At 38.7% G+C, this 16100-nt stretch overlaps 1 pseudogene; it reads left to right on the forward strand.

Moving 5' to 3' along the window:
- The first annotated feature begins 578 nt into the window (after positions 1-578).
- Positions 579-1972, forward strand: LOC118839727 (annotated as a pseudogene).
- Positions 1973-16100: the final 14128 nt, after the last annotated feature.

Genomic DNA, 16100 nt, shown 5'->3' on the forward strand with positions numbered 1-16100 from the left:
TCTTTAAACTTCCAAAGGACAGGAGAGTCACCAGAGATCTGAAAGCTGCGATCTAGGTCAGCATTTTCCTCCAGCTGAGCCTAATCTGCCAGCATATCTTCAAGGAGTAAATGGGACTCAGCCCAGCAGTAGATTTATCTCAAACCCAAGATGCTGGGTCCTATAAGCAACAGACTGATTGTCAATTGACCAGGCATTAGAAAGTCAGTTTGGTGTGATGAATGCTTTGTAGCTACTCCTTTGAGTTTGAACCCATTCTCCCTAGAGACCAAGGTGGTATATAGGAGAGCGTGTCTCTGGATGATAGAGAGAATAATTTGTAGTTTTGCTCTTATAATGTCTTCTGAGTAAATATCAAATGAGATAATATTTGTGCAAGCAGTTAGTATAGAGCCTAGCACATAGTAGGCACTTAACAAATGCTTGTTCCCTCCCATCCACCCCTGTAAATGAAAATTGATGTTAATTGGTTAAAGGACACTAGGGCAGGGAGTGTATGGCTTGTTGTTCCTCTTCCCTGGGTTCCCAGGGCCGCTGCCCCACCCTTTCAGACCCCTCACCCTCAGCTGCCACCCAGGATGTATCACAACAGCAGTCAGAAGCAGCACTGGATGTTCTCCAGCAAGGAGCAGCTGGGGCGCCTCCAGGCTGACACCAATGGCAAGTTCAAGTGCAAAGTGTTGGCGAATGGGAAGGTTCTGGCAAATGATCCAATCTTTCTTGAACCTCATGAAGAATTGGTAATCTGCAAATATTGTGAGAAAAGACTGTGAGACTTCTGCTCCATATTTAAACCTACAATGCCAAGGTCTGTTGTGGGTACAGCGTGTAATGTACTTCAAACCTTTTTACCTGAGTAACTCAGTGATAAAATATCAGCCTCAGACAATATTGCTTACTTGTGCATTTTTGGCGTGTAAAGTAGATGAATTTAATGTTTCCAGTGTACAGTTTGTTGGAAATCTTCGGGAGAGCCCTCTTGGACAGGAAAAGGCACTTGAAAAAATTTTGGAATACTTATTCAGCAGCTTAATTTCCACCTTATTGTCCCCAAACCTTACCAGCCATTTGAGGGTTTTCTCGTAGACTTGAAGACTCATTGTCTAGTACTAGAAAACCCAAAAGTTTTTTTTTAATTAATTCATTTACTTTTAGTTTCAACATTCAATTCCACAAGCTTTTGAGTTCCAAATTTTCTCCCCCCTCACACTCCTCCCCCTTTCTCCACCCCCAAGATGGCATGCAATGCAATATAGGCTTTACATATACATTCATGTTAATCATATTTTCACATTAGTCACGTTGCAAAGAAGAATTACAACCAATGGAATGAACTATGAGAAAGAAGAAACAAAAAAAAGAGAGAAAATAGGATGCTTTGATCTGCATTCAGACTCGGTAATTCTTTCTCTGGATGTGGACAGCATTTTCCATCATGAATCTTTTGGAGTTATCTTAGAATCTTGCATTGCTCAGAAGAGCTAAGTCTATCAAAGTTAGTCATCGCACAATGTGGCTGTAACTGTGTACAATGTTCTCCTGGAAGAACCCAGAAGTTTTAAGGAAAACAGCTGATGACTTTCTTAACAGAATTGCTCTGACACATGCTTACCTTTTGTATACTCCTTCACAAATTGCTCTGACTACCATTCTATCTAGTGCCTCCAGGGTTGGAATTAACATGGAAAGTTATTTGTCAGAAAGTCTTGTGCTAAAAGAGAATCAAACCTGTTTGTCACAGTTATTAGAGACAATGAAATGCATGAAAACCTTAGTAAAGAAGTATGAACCACCAAGGCATGAGGAAGTTGCTGCCCTAAAACAGAAACTAGAGAAGTGTGACAGTGCTGAACTTGCATTTAATATAAATGTAAAAAAGAGGAAAGGTTATGAAGATGATGAGTAGGTCTCAAAGAAATCTAAGCTGGAGGAGAAAGAATGGATTGATGATGATTTTCTAGATTCCCTATAACTTTATGGCGTTACCAAAAGTGTTATGTTGGAACATTTGAAGTTAACTCCAGAATTCTGAATTGAGAGACAGGGTTTCTTTATCTTGAGTCAAAAGTGTACAGTGAAAATGACTCCCTTTCATTAAATTTTTTCTGTCTATAAAAAAAGGGACACTAGGGCAGTAATGGTAAATATTGACGATATAAGGTATGTGCTCATCTTTGCTGGCAACTGATTTTGGGGAGAATGTCCTGGAATAGAGACTTGAATCAATAACATTAAAGAAAAAATCTGAAAGCCTTTAAATCTGCGAGCGTGAGATGTAGCTAACCTTCTCCAGGAAGACCTATATTATCAGTGTGGGAGTGGGATGAGGAATCCCAGTGCTTATAGCTATAACATCTATTGTATTTTTCTTCTATTCCCTAGAATTCCTATCAGTGATGTCCACCTATCAGTGTTGTCCTACCAGTGATATCAGTGAAGACCAGTAGAGTCTTAGCAAACACCTACTAAAATGAAATAAGGAGGAAAAACTGTTAAGTTCCCCTCACACCCTGTGGAGCTTGGAAAGAAGGGAGGAAAAAGTGGATAAGAGGAAAGTTGGGAAGTAGGAAGGGACAGAAAAAGGTGAGGTAGATAGTCTTGGATGCTCCAGAACACTTTCAGAAGGTAAGAACATTAAATTACACCTCCAAGTTAAAACAGTGCATATAAACATGGGACGTTTTAGACACTTAGAATCTTGGAAGATACTAATTTTGATTGAAAAAGAATAAAGGTACCCATATTAGTTATAATTTAATAAACTCTGATTTGTATTTTTTTTCCTTTTCCCTAGTAGACCTTAGTCCCAGCTTCATGTTACTTAACCTCTGCCTCAGTTTCCTCAATTAAAAATGAGGGAATTGGACCAGATAATCCCTAAATTTCCTTCCCATTCTAAGTCTATCATCCTATGATGTTTAAAACTGTTTTATGTCTGTATTATATCTCTCTAACTAGATTATAAGTTCTTAGAGGCCAGGGATCATGTCTAGATCCAGCATGTAATCATGCTCATAGATGTTCAATAAATACTTGTTGAATGAAAGTGTTCAGTACAAGCCCAAGAAGGCATGCTTAGATTGGGCAGTAGACAGACAGTGGATAGCATGAGGATGCCTAATAGGAAAAGGAAAGGGAACCATGGAAGGAGTTGTTACTGTTAAATCACAACTGTGTCTGACTCTTTGTGACCCCATTTGGGGTTTTCTTGGCAAAGATACTGGAGCAGTTTGCCATTTCCTTCTCCAGCTCATTTTACAGATGAGGAAACTGAGGCAAACAGGGGTAAGTGACTTGCTCACGGTCACACAGCTAGTAAGTGTCTGAGGCCAGATTTGAACTCTGGTCTTAGTGACTACAGGGCTGTCACTGGGCCATGTAGCTGCGGTCATGGAAGGAGAGGGGAAAGAAAGATAGGAAGATGGAAAGGTATCAAAGGAGAATATCTGCTTCATGAGTGAATGAAAAAAATTATAAAGTGTTCACTATCTTTAAGGTACTGTGCTTAGTGGTAGAGATTTTTTTTTAAACTAGACTTGTGGTTTTCATAAATAACAGTGAGGAACTTACTCTACCAAAGCAGATTGAAACCTCTTGGATTTAGTCTTTGGGAATTGCCTGGAGGCACTGGGAGGGTAAATGATTACAACCTTTAGGTGTCAGAGGCACACTTTTCATTTTTATTGTATTGGCTCAGCCTACCCATGAACAATGAATATTTCTCCAATTATTTAGATCTGTCTTTATCTGTGCGAAGAATGTTTTCTAATTGTGTTCATATTGTTCCTCTGTGTGTCTTGGAAGGTAGACTCCCAAGTATTTTATATTGTCTGTAATTATTTTTAAATGGAATTGCTCTTTCTATTTCTGCTGCTTTTTATTGGTAATATATAGAAATGCTAATGATTTGTGTGGGTTTATTTTATATCCTGCAATTTTTCTAAAGTTGTTCATTGTTTTGATGAGTTTTTCAGTTGATTCTCTAGGGTTCTCTGAGTAAACCATGATGCCATCTACAAGAAGTGATAGCTTTGTTTCCTCATTGCCTATTCTTATCCTTTGATTTCTTTTTCTCTTCTGATTGCTGTTGGTAGCATTTCCAGTATGTATTGAATAATAATAATGATAATGGACATCCTTACTTCACCCCTGATCCTATTGGGAAAGCTTCTAGTTTATACCCATTACAGATAATGCTGTTGATTTTAGAAGATGCTATTTATCATTTTAAGAAACGCTGCATTTATTCCTATACTTTCTAGTATTTTTTAAGAGGAAAGGCTGTATATTTTATCAAATGCTTTTTCTTCATTGATCAAAATTATTATGTGATCTTTTTTGTTTTTGTTATTGATACAGTCAATTATGCTTATATTTTTCCTACTATTGAACCAACTCTATCTGCAGTAATGGTATACATTTCACTTGGTCATAGTATCTGATCTTTGTGATATATTGTAATCTCCTTGCTAGCATTTTATTTATAATTTTTGCATCAATATTCATTAGAGAAATTGGCCTATAGTTTTCTTTCTCTGTTTTGGCTCTTCCTATTTTAGGCATCAAGACCATATTTGTGTAAAAAAAAAAAGAATTTGGTAGGACTTTTTTTTAAACCTATTTTTTTCAAATAATTTACATAGTATTGAAATTAACTGTTCTCTAAGTGTTTGGTAGAATTTGCTTGTAAATCCATCTGGTCCTAGGGGTTCTTTCTTAGAGAGTTCACTTATGCCTTGTTCAATTTCTTTTTCTAAGATAGAATTATTTTGGTATTCTATTTCCTCCTCTGTTAATATGGGCAATTTATATTTTTCATCTTCCCATCCCAGATTGATTCTTTTGAGAAGTCAAACTAGGCCATTTTTTGCCTCAATTCTTATCTAGCCTTCAATCACTGAATGGGTGTTGCCTCAGAGAAACTGAGACCTGGGAAAGACCTTAGCTTAAAAAGGCCAAGGTCTCCCACTGCATCTGGGGCCATCACCAGTCCTGACCTATGTCTTGCCATTGGACTCCTATGACTCTGGAGGAGAGAATGAGGCTGATGACTATGCCAGCTATGCCTCACTTCACTTGCAAGTGAAGATATCACCCACCTGGTGTCACTGGTCCTCTTCAAGAACAAAGGACAAACAACAACAACAAAGATATTCATCTATTTCATTTAAATTGTCAGTTTTGTTGGCATGTGGTTGGGCAAAATAGTTTCTAATGATTACTTTTATTTAATCTGAACAGGTTATGAATTCATCATTTTCATTTTTGATACTGGTAATTTGATTTTCTTTTTCCTTTTAAAAAATCAAATTAGCTAATGGTTTGTTGATTTTATTTTTTTTAAATCAGATCCTAGTTTTATTTATTAGTTTAATTTTTTAACTTTTAATTTTATTAATCTCTCCTTTGATTGTCAGGATTTCTATTTTGGTGTTTAAATGTGAGATTTTAATTTGTTGAGAGAAAGAGCATGAGCTAGGTACTCACCAACAAAGGTAAGACAATGACCTGGAGATCCATAGTTGGCAGGAACACTAGATCAGGCATAAGGTGGCACATGTGGATTATACTGATCTTGAAAGGGCAAAAAACATTTAGGGATGACAGGAAAGGAATAGTCAAGAAGCAGTAATGAGTAAGGAATAGAGCCACCCCTCCTCCTGACCCTGTGACTTTGGGAAAGAGCAAAGGTTAGTAAGATATATTGGTTTCTTGAGGGAGTGCCAGATTTTGGTTAAAGCAAAGGGCAAAGAAGGAAGGTTGCTCAAAAAACTTGATAAAATACTACCCTAGGGGAATTTTCTGACAATAGAGGAGGGGATCCGGAGAGCTTTTTGGAACCAAGGTTGGTAATGGATCAACCAGTGAGATTGGGACCGATTGGTCAGGGTATTCAGGATAGGAGTGAGGGTTTAGAGATAGCAGGGGTGAATGCTGGATCTACCTCAAACCACCTCTGCAAGAACTGATTATTAAAATTTTAGTGTGAACATTTACATCTTGGAAATTAGCAAATACTATAAATTAGGGCTTGATGTATCATTTTGTTGATTGTCTAGGCTTATCTGCATTATCCACCCTGTGTGGGTTGGATAATTGTGAAGACTTCACAGGGTATGTCTAATGGAGAGGTTTTGGGATTTGGCCTTGTAATTTTGGGAAGGCATGCCCTTCCCTCTCTCTCTCTCAGATGTTAGAAGATAATGAACTTCCTGTGAGCTATTTGTTCTCTGCTCTGGGAAGGGTCTCTCCTTCCCCCATCCCATTTCTCCTCCTAGACTTCCAGACGCCACCTTGGCAGTTGAGTTCTGATAGGGAAAAACCTGAACGAACCAGATCAATCTTGGTCCTCTGTGTAGTTTTCGCGCCTAGACTGTAAGCCCACCCACCCCAGCCAATGGTGAGAAGGGATAGAGGTGGGTGGGAATCTTCTTCATTAAGACTATAAATTAAGGAAGGTTCTCTTTTACCTCGCCTCCTCCCTTCTGGAGGTGTGCCCAAGTCTTGCGAGGTTTGTATAATAAATTTACTTTGTTCGCTTAAAGATGTCTCTCCTATTATTTAAAAATTCTGTCCCATACAACCCCTTTCTTAAACCTAAAAAGGATGGAGAAAATGTTAGTAATGAAGATTAAACTTAAAAGTGTGGTGCATTTCCTGAGAGCTGGTTGTTAAGCATGTATCAGTGCACCTCTTTAAAACATTCTGCTGGGTAGGGACTGGCGAGTCAGTATAGTAGAATGGATATGGCATAATAACTCAGCACAGCTTAACAACAACAAATCAAAAGGATTTCCAGAGTTAATCCAACACAGACTTTGATCTAACTAGAATTTGTACTCCAAATGTTTTGATACACTTGGCTCCATGGAGTTAGACCTTCAGGTGTGCTTCAGTGCCTTTATCCAGTGCATGAGAACTGCTTAGCCTCCAACTATCCTCGTCTCTTGACATCTTTTTTTGTTTCTGGAGGATTGAGGTATACAAATGACTTTCCTGACACATGTGCACAGCTAGTCTAGCATTTTCTAGGCTATTTGCTTATGTATTAAGGCATTCTCTAGAACACAGGTTCCTAACTTAGAGTCCGTGAACTTGGTATGTGTGTGTGTGTATGTGTATGTGTGTACATAAACACATATATACATACATACATACATACACAAAGAAGTACAAAGGACACCAGTTTTACAAAAATATTGTTAGAAATATCTGTCATATTGACTATTATAAATACCCAAATTAATTACAAAGGACCCATGAAAGAAGATGCTATCTGCATCCAGAAAAAGAATTGTAAATAGAAATACATATAGATTGTTTTATACACACACGCACGCACACACATACACACACACACACTTGCATGTAATGGTGGCATCTGTAGGATGATAGGAAGAAAAAAATGGAAAAAATTTGTATAACTTTATTATATATTTAAAAGAATAGCAAGTTGTATGTAATCGATATGCAGTTTCATGTGCAAATCATCTTTTTTTAAAAACTATACTATGTTATGGGAATACTTGTTTGTAAGGGCAAAGTGGGACTTTTTACTGTTTTTTTTTTTTCTTTTGGAGTGCTTCTTAGCACTAAGGCAATCAAGAGCCTTTGACTGAGTCTTGCCTTTGTTTGTAGGAAAGCCCACACCATTTTGCTAGTTAGGTCAGGAGAGGTGTGAAGCCCCCAGGCCTTGAAAAAGGGTATATATACTCTGAGGGTAGCTGTTAAGTTAGAACTCTCAGAACTACAGGAGGAGAGGTTTTGTTTGGGGGCACACTCATTGGAAGAGTGTTGGTGTGGAGACTATGGGTAGCCATTAAGGAGCCCCCTGGCTTTGAAAACCCAGATATTGGTACTTCTCTCTCTGGTAACTATGTATGTATAGCTTTGCTCAGATAGCTAGAAGCCTGTCTGTTAATTTGTGTTATTCGCTCTGTTTATATTTTCTCTGTTTGTAATTTCTGTTTGTATTTGCTCTGAAGTTTGGGGTGCTGACTTTTTCCCCTGAACTAAGTGAATGATATATGCATGTTTAATTAAAGTAAGATGTTAACCCCTTAAAGTTGCTTTCCTTAGAAAAGCAGATCAAAGAACTTGTGCTAGCAGCCCTCCTGTGTACTTGTGTTATACAGCCACAGTAGCTGCGACTAAGTTGTTGTTACATTGTTTTATTCCATAAATCACAAATAAAATAAAAAAGAAATATATCTAACTGTATGTCTATATTTCTAATAATATTAACATATATAATAATGATATTTCTAACAATAACAATGTATATCTAATAATATTTCAATAAAACTGGTTTGTTTTGTATTTTTAAATATTTATTTTTATTAATTTAAAAATATTCTGAGAAGAGATCCATAAACTTCACCAGACTACCAATTGGTCCATGACACAAAACATAAATTTGGCCACCTGGGGAAAATCCAGAAATTGCTTGGTTTTCTTTCTGTATCCTCTGCTGGTCCAAGGAGGAGAAGGAAACAATGGACTTAAATAAAAGCCCTAAAAAGAGACACAACCCCATGGAAGAATAGAATTAAGAGTATGGGAGACATTTTTGTGATGGCACAGATGTAGCTAAAGACATAATTGTTTTTCTAAATGAAATTTGCTCAGGAAATCAGAAGTAAGGGAGGGAACTGTGCCAAGGAACTCTCTGGTAGTGAAGAGTTATTCAGGTTGGAATGTGAAGAATTTTCTGCTTTTAAGTTATTTGCCCCATTTTACTTTGAACAACTGGATTTTTGAAAGAGAGATCACACTGAATAAATCACAGCATGTTAGAATGGTTAGGGTCTTTCTTCATCTGAGCTCAAGAAGGAAGCCAAGAGGAAAGTTGTTAGTCAGTAATTTAATTAGTTAGTTAATAAGTTATTTTCTTTGCAAGAAAATAAGAAATCTTAAATTACAACCAATAATTCCATGACAAAGGCTGTCCAAGAATGGATCTCACTCTTTGGGTAGTGACACATTAGGGCCTACCTTTAAAGAACTCCATGGTTTCCAAAATTTCCTAGTTACTCCAGATAAATCATGTAGATATTCCAAATGAACACCTTTGCTGAAAGTACCCTGATGAAGAAGAGTCTGTGTTAATAAGTAAACAAGGAATGGATAGAGAGCTATCCACACAGCTATGACCTTAGTTCAGGCCCTTATTATCTCTCACCTGGCCAACTGTAATGGTCTCCTAAATAGTGTGTCTGCCTCAAGTCTCTCCTGACTCCAATCCATCTTTCATAAAGCTCCCGAAGTGGCTTCCCTTAAACATATAGCTAACTCTGGCTCCATCCTACTTAATTAACTTCAGTGGCTTCCTTTTCCCTTTAGGATAAAATATAAACCCCATTTAGCTTTTCACTTCTTCCCAGACTCATTATACATTACTCCCTTTCCTATACATTATAGTCTAGCCAAATTGGCCTTCTCACTATTCTTCAATCATGGTAGCAGCTATCCCCCATCCGCCTAGAATGTATACCCTCCCGTGTCTGCCTTATAGACACAACTCAATCATCATTATTTACATGAAGCCTTTTCTGATCCCTCCAACAATTAGTGCCTTTTCTTCCCAAACACCTTGTATTTATTTTGTATTCATTTTGCATATTTCATATTTCATATATGCATATTTCGCTACATACTCATATGTACTCATTGTCTCCTTGAGAACAAGGATTGGTTGATTATACACCAAGCACCCAGCACAATGCCTGGCATACAGTAGACACTTAACAAATACTTAGAAATTGATTATGTTTCTACAGTGTCTAGGTAGAGGTTCCAATCCAGATAACTGGGCGGAACAGCCAGTCATTTTGAGATAATTGAACAATATTTAAGTATATTATTAATTACTAAAATGAATTAGTGTGGCCAACAAATTCTAGAGAGCCTCGTAGTCCTTGAATCTTTTTCATCTATCTAGCGGATGAATAACTTTCATGCCCACATTGTTATAAAAATATACAACATGGTTTTAAAATATGTTTAATGACAAAATGTTAAAAGTTCCACAGAAGGAGAGCATTTTGTGAAAGTCTATTTCTCTAGGTATTTCTATCTCTTTTTGGCCATCTCCCCATGTGTCTCTGTGAGAATGTCTCTGACTCAGTCTCCCCCCCCCCCGAAATTCCATAACTTTCCTCATATTTTCTCACACACATACAAAGAACAGGTTTGAAATGCTGTGAAATCCCTGCCTCCTAATGTATGCCCTGGCCACAAATCTTCAACAAATCCAAAAGGCTCTGTTTCAGCATCTGGAAAATGGGTTTCACTCATTGTCAACCATCACCACTACCACCACTCAAAGTATTTATTAACCATCTATTTTCCTCAAGTATTCTGCTGGATGCTGGCAGTTAGACACATCTACCACCTTTTGGGAACTCATAATTTAAAGCTGACCATAAAGATACAGACAGATGTCCTGATTTCATACTTGATGAATACTTAAATTAAATACAGTCTTATCTCTGTAGATGTGTCCCCGAAAAGTTAAATGTCCTTGTATAGCCTGTATCAGATTGCAAGCCATCTTGAGGAGAGGAGAGGACAGGAGAGGTAAGGAGAGGAGAGGAGAGGAGAGAATTTAGAACTTAAAATATTATAAAAGTAAATGTTGAAAACTAAAAGTTAAAAAAAAAAGTAAAAAAAGTTAAATGCACTAAGATCATGTATCAGGTAAATATTTAGTGAAACTGCAGCGAAACATTTTTAAAAGCAAAGGATTTTTGGAATGCGAACTCTCACCCCTTTGTTTATATATTTTGCAAATCTGGGTTTCAACATATCATTTTTTTCAATGCAGGACATAACTGTAAATTGGTTGAATATGTGTGTATCAGAAATAATAGTGATAATAATAATAATAGTAATTGACATCTATATAATTCTTTTAGGTCTCCAAAACACTTCTTCTACCTTACCTAACTTGAGTCTTATGACAGTCCTATAAGGTAGATGGATAGTACGATTATCTCTGTTTTACAGGTGACAATCATAGGATCATAGTAACTGTAGTGGCCACCTGGTTCAGCTTTACAGGTGAGGAAAGTGAGGCATGAGAAGTGTAATGAGAAGCTAACAGAGGTAAGTGGCACACTCAAAGTTTACCCAGAGAGTTAAATGGTGAGGTAGGGACTCAAGCTCAGTTCTCCTACCGCCCAGTCCAGGATTCTTTCTCATGTTTCACAGCTGCCAGCGTTTAGTTAGGGTGATGTATAAAAAGAGGGTTCTGGGACTTTCAGTTTGTTACTGCTTCTAGGAAGCAGTGAGAATCTAGCAGTTCCATAATTTGGGGATAAAAAAACCCCAAAACAACCAACCAAACCAAACTTTGGTGAAGGTTTAGTTGTGTAGGCAAGGGTAAGGCTTTCCAGCTCCTACCTTGAAGAAAAAAAAAAAGCCTGGTTATCTTCATCGGCTTGGGAATATATCAAATAGAGTCTTCTCTACCCACCCTTCCAAGTTGGACTAAGTCTCCTCTTGTGCAATTCTTTCAGGCAAAATCACAAAGCAGCAGGAATGACTGACTGTCAAAACAAGGGAGAATTTTTGCCTGCAGGAAAATCGAGGCTGTGGTGGCGGCTTAGCTCATGCCAAGCGAAATACCAGTTAGAAGATGTTGCTGGCATGTAATTTGGAGGATAGCTTTGTTAATGCTTGAGGTTATTTAGAAAAATACCTTTGGTCATGTGCTTTCCAGAATGCCATGTATTTGCAATGAATCATATTTACCATGCCTGAGGAGTATTAAATTACAATCCTGTATTTGCTTCTTTTAAAATGTTTCCCCCTCCTTTATTCTGATTCCTATTCAAATGCCTGAAAATATCAACTCTTTTTTTTGGTTCCAAAGAGGAATAATTTTACAGCTAAACAGTTTCCTACAAGGATGAAGGAACCAAGATCCCAGGGGGAAGCCTTTTCAATATTGCAATGACAGCAGTGACATTAGATTATCTTTAATAAGCAGAAAAACAGTATTTACCTGTTCATGCTATAAAGTAATTTGTCCCAGCAGCTTTAAAACTGCACCCAACTTGTAAACAATCTCCTTCCTGCCCCCTCAACAGAAACAAACAGAATGAGTTCTGATTAATCCAGCAAGGTTATGCCACCATCAGAACCTCGATGTGTGTGTTTGGAGGCATGAGTCACCCTTTCAAACAAGGATTCACAGTGGGGGTTTCCAGCAGTAATGTACTTGGTGCTGGTTTTGCCATTTTAGCTCGGCAAGATCTCTTTTCAAGAGTTGTGCTACCTTGATGGGAAGGCATATTAAAGGAGGTACCCCCCTGAGAGCTCACAGTGAGACATCTCACAAGTGGCTGAGTATAGGGGCACCAGTGAAGGGTAGGAGTGCCAATGCAATCATATCTCCTGAAAGTGGAAGCCCAAGGATGACGATACAGCTACCTTTGCTATGAAGCCACTGCTGACATATGGACCATAATGATTGTGAAACCTAGTACTGACCTAAAGCAACAGGAACCTAGAGCCTGGCCCCTGGCACCTATGAATAGGGTTTCAGAGAATAATAATGGTTATAATCATAACAGGCTTATGTAAAAATTGTTTTTTTACTTTGTCAAAGTGTTTGCACACTGATTATCTCATTTAACCCTCTTGACCACCCTGTGATGTAGGCAGAGCAAGTAGCTCCTTTATACACATGGCCCTTCCTGATCACCCCAACTGCTCTTAATGCCTTCCTCTTGGAAATGATAGTTTCTTTATTTTACATATGTTTCGCATACATTCTTTGTTTACATGTTGCTTCAACCAATAGAATGTAAGCTCCTTTAGGGCAGGCTCTGTTCTCATTTTTGTCTCTATCTCTAGTGCCTGTGCACAGCACATAGTAGGTACTTCGCAAATACTGATTGCCTGATGAAAAGATTGATGTGCAGAGAGACTAAGGACATACAAATAGTACATGATTGAGAAAGATGGACCGATCCTATTTCTTTTCCTATTTATCCTGTGATCGTGGTATTAGTGGAAAGAGCACTGGATTTGAAATCAGAAGACCTAGGTTGGAATTCCAGCTGCACCAATTAAGAGTTCTCTGACCTGGGCCAGATTGCCTCAGTCCTTTCAGCCTCAGTTTCATTATCCATAAAATGAGGAGAGGAGACTAAATTACCTCTGAGGTCTTTTCCAGCTCTAAATTGAATGAATGAGACTATTATCTTACCATCTAGGTGACTTAGTGGATAGAGCTCTGGGCCTGAAGTCAGGAAGACCTGAGTTCAAATCTGTTCTTAGTTACTTGCTAGCTATATGGTCACTTAATCTTTGCCTGCCTCAGTTTCTTCAAATGTGAAATGGAAGTAGTCATAGCACTTACTTCCCGGGGTTGTTGTGAGGATCAAATGAAATGATATTTGTAAAGCACTTAACAGTGCCTGGTATGTAGTAGGCACTATATAAATACTATGTTTTTATATTTATTTACATATTTTATTTATATATTATTATTTCTATCAACCCTGAAAACAAAACTGCTGTTAACTCTAAAAAACAAACCAGAGACCACACACAGGTTATCAATACCACAGTTAACTCTAATAATAAAAAAAATAAAACCAAAGAGCTAACAGTGGTAATAAGCAAAAAGCTTTCTTTATTCCATTGGAGGAGGGAAGCTAGACACATGTGCCAGGCCCCCCTCTAGTAGGAGACTTGCTGCTGTGTGGACAGATCTCAGTACATATACTAGTGGTTACGCAATGAGCTGTAGCCCTGACGATGATGGGTAACAACAGTGAGAGAAGTCTGATTCATTGCAGGGCTTCATTACCAGAACATGAGTACCACAGGTCCTTGTCCAAGCTCGGGGACCACCTGGTGCTGCTCTGAAACAATTCTGGCATTTTGCTGTGGCTGAATTCATCCAGAGGGTAAGTGCAAAGGATTGTTGTTATGCCAAGCTCAGGGCACACCTTGCCTGCTGGGCCTTAGCTCTGGAAAACAGGGTATCTCCTAATAGTAAAGAGAGAGGAGTAAAAAGAGAGAGGTGGTCTTGATCATGACATCTCACACAAGTGTGACTATCAGAAGCACATCTAACCTTGAAGGTTTCAAGTTTCACAGCATTTAGAACTGGAAAGGAGCTCAGAGATCATTTACTCCAATCTTTTGACTTTACAGATAAGGAAACTGAGGGAAGCTCAGAGAGATTAAATGACTCTCCCAAGATCTCATAGCTCATAAGCAGCAGAGCAAAGATTTGAAAATAGCTCTTCTCACTCCTGGGCCCATGTACTTTCCATACACACAATTCAGGAATCTACACACTGATTCAGCATTAATATATTTCTTTCCTCCACTGAATTTGGTTAAGGTTGAGCCACACAAAGAAAACCCACCCACAGCTAGGGGACAGGGAAGATATCAGTCACAGCTTCTTAGATTTGACAGTTAACACATGGGGAATATTTTGACTGTGGCCCACAGGAGTTGGAAGCTCATTTGGGAGGAGCATCAGGATCAGCATTCTTGAATGTCAAAGGAAAGCTGGAATTGGAAAGCCCCTGACATAGTTAATAGAAGTATATTGAAGGAGAAGGGGATTCTCCTTCTCTTCATTTGCCATAACTCCTCAAGAAGTTGTGAGAATTGGCTTCCAGTATATCTGGTTTTCTTGATGTATGTTTCTGAATCAAGTAACTATAAATTAGTTATCTATATACTTTATGTACCAGGAATAATAATATATGTGTGCCCATGTAAGACTTAGTGGGTTGGTTGTTATCCTTCATTCTCAAAGAGGACCAAAATGAGATCACTATGTTAGAGTCAAGTTACAGTTACAGACTAAAAAGAGCTTGGAATGTTCTTCCATAGGTTGGGCACAAATAGTCCATGTGAACATTTAGGGTGGATTCTCTAAATTTGTGTATCTCACATTTATTTTGAGCTACTTCAATTCTGCTTTGCTCATAGAGCACAGCACGTTTTCTGATGAGGATCCTGGACCAGTGTCTCCCATATCACACAATTGATCCCAAAGTTCTTAAGAGAGACCTTGAGAGTGTCCTTGTATTGCTTTTTCTGATCACCACGTGAATGCTTGCCCTGTGTGAGTTCTCCATAAAATAGTCTTTTAGGAAAGTGTATGTTTGACATTTGAACAATGTGGCTAGCCCATTGGAGTTGTGCTCTCTGATGCAGAGTTTGAATGCTTGGCAGTTTAGCTTGAGAAAGGACCTCAGTGTCTGATGTACAGTTTGAATGCTTGGCAGTTTAGCTTGAGAAGGAACCTCAGTGTCTGATATCTTATTCTGCCAGGTGATCTTCAGAATCTTCGGTAAGGCCAGTCGTAAGTGAAAGATCTTTTCCTGTCCATTGAATAGGCCTTAGGTGGGGCCAACAAAGGGAAGCCTGATTAGAGGCAGGCCACTAACTTCCACTAACTAGGTGTGAGGCACCAGGCCCACACCCTTTTTCCAGTTAAGCCAATGTGGGTGTGAAGCCCTCATGGCCCTAAAGGGAATTGCTAAGACCAGAGCCAATGATAGTTGAGTTCTTTCTGAGTTCTTTTTAGTCAATCAGATTCCAGCAAGGCCTGTATATAATGAAAGCCCAGAACTGAGAGCAGCAGAGCAGAGGAACTGAGAGTGGCAGGATTCAGAAGCAGACATCAAAAGGACATTGAGGCAGCGAGAGCTACAGGAATCAGAATCCAGCCCAAGGAGAAGGAGCAAGAACTCAGAGTCTACAGAGCTGCAGAAGAGAGTGCTGAGAGGAGAGCTAGGTTTCTTGAGTGATTGTTTACAGGAAGGCCCTAGCAGGAGCAGGGCGGGGGGGGGGGGGGGGGGGTGGGGGGGGGTGGGGGGGGCGGGGCGAGAAGATTACAGGATGACTTGGCTCCTTGCTATAATATTGTATTACAATTTCCTTGTTGTGACATTGAGGTGGACTTATTGGCTTTGGAATATTATTGCTACTATATGGAATTGGAATTACTAGTCTTGGGAGTGGATTCTCTTGTGTCTAAATAAATGTTATGCTGTCTCTACCTTCTACTTAGAGAATTTCCTGTACTTCATGATTCCAAACCACTCAGGCATGTTCAT

Source organism: Trichosurus vulpecula, chromosome 2 (genome assembly GCF_011100635.1).
Source record: "Trichosurus vulpecula isolate mTriVul1 chromosome 2, mTriVul1.pri, whole genome shotgun sequence".
NCBI lineage: Eukaryota > Metazoa > Chordata > Mammalia > Diprotodontia > Phalangeridae > Trichosurus > Trichosurus vulpecula.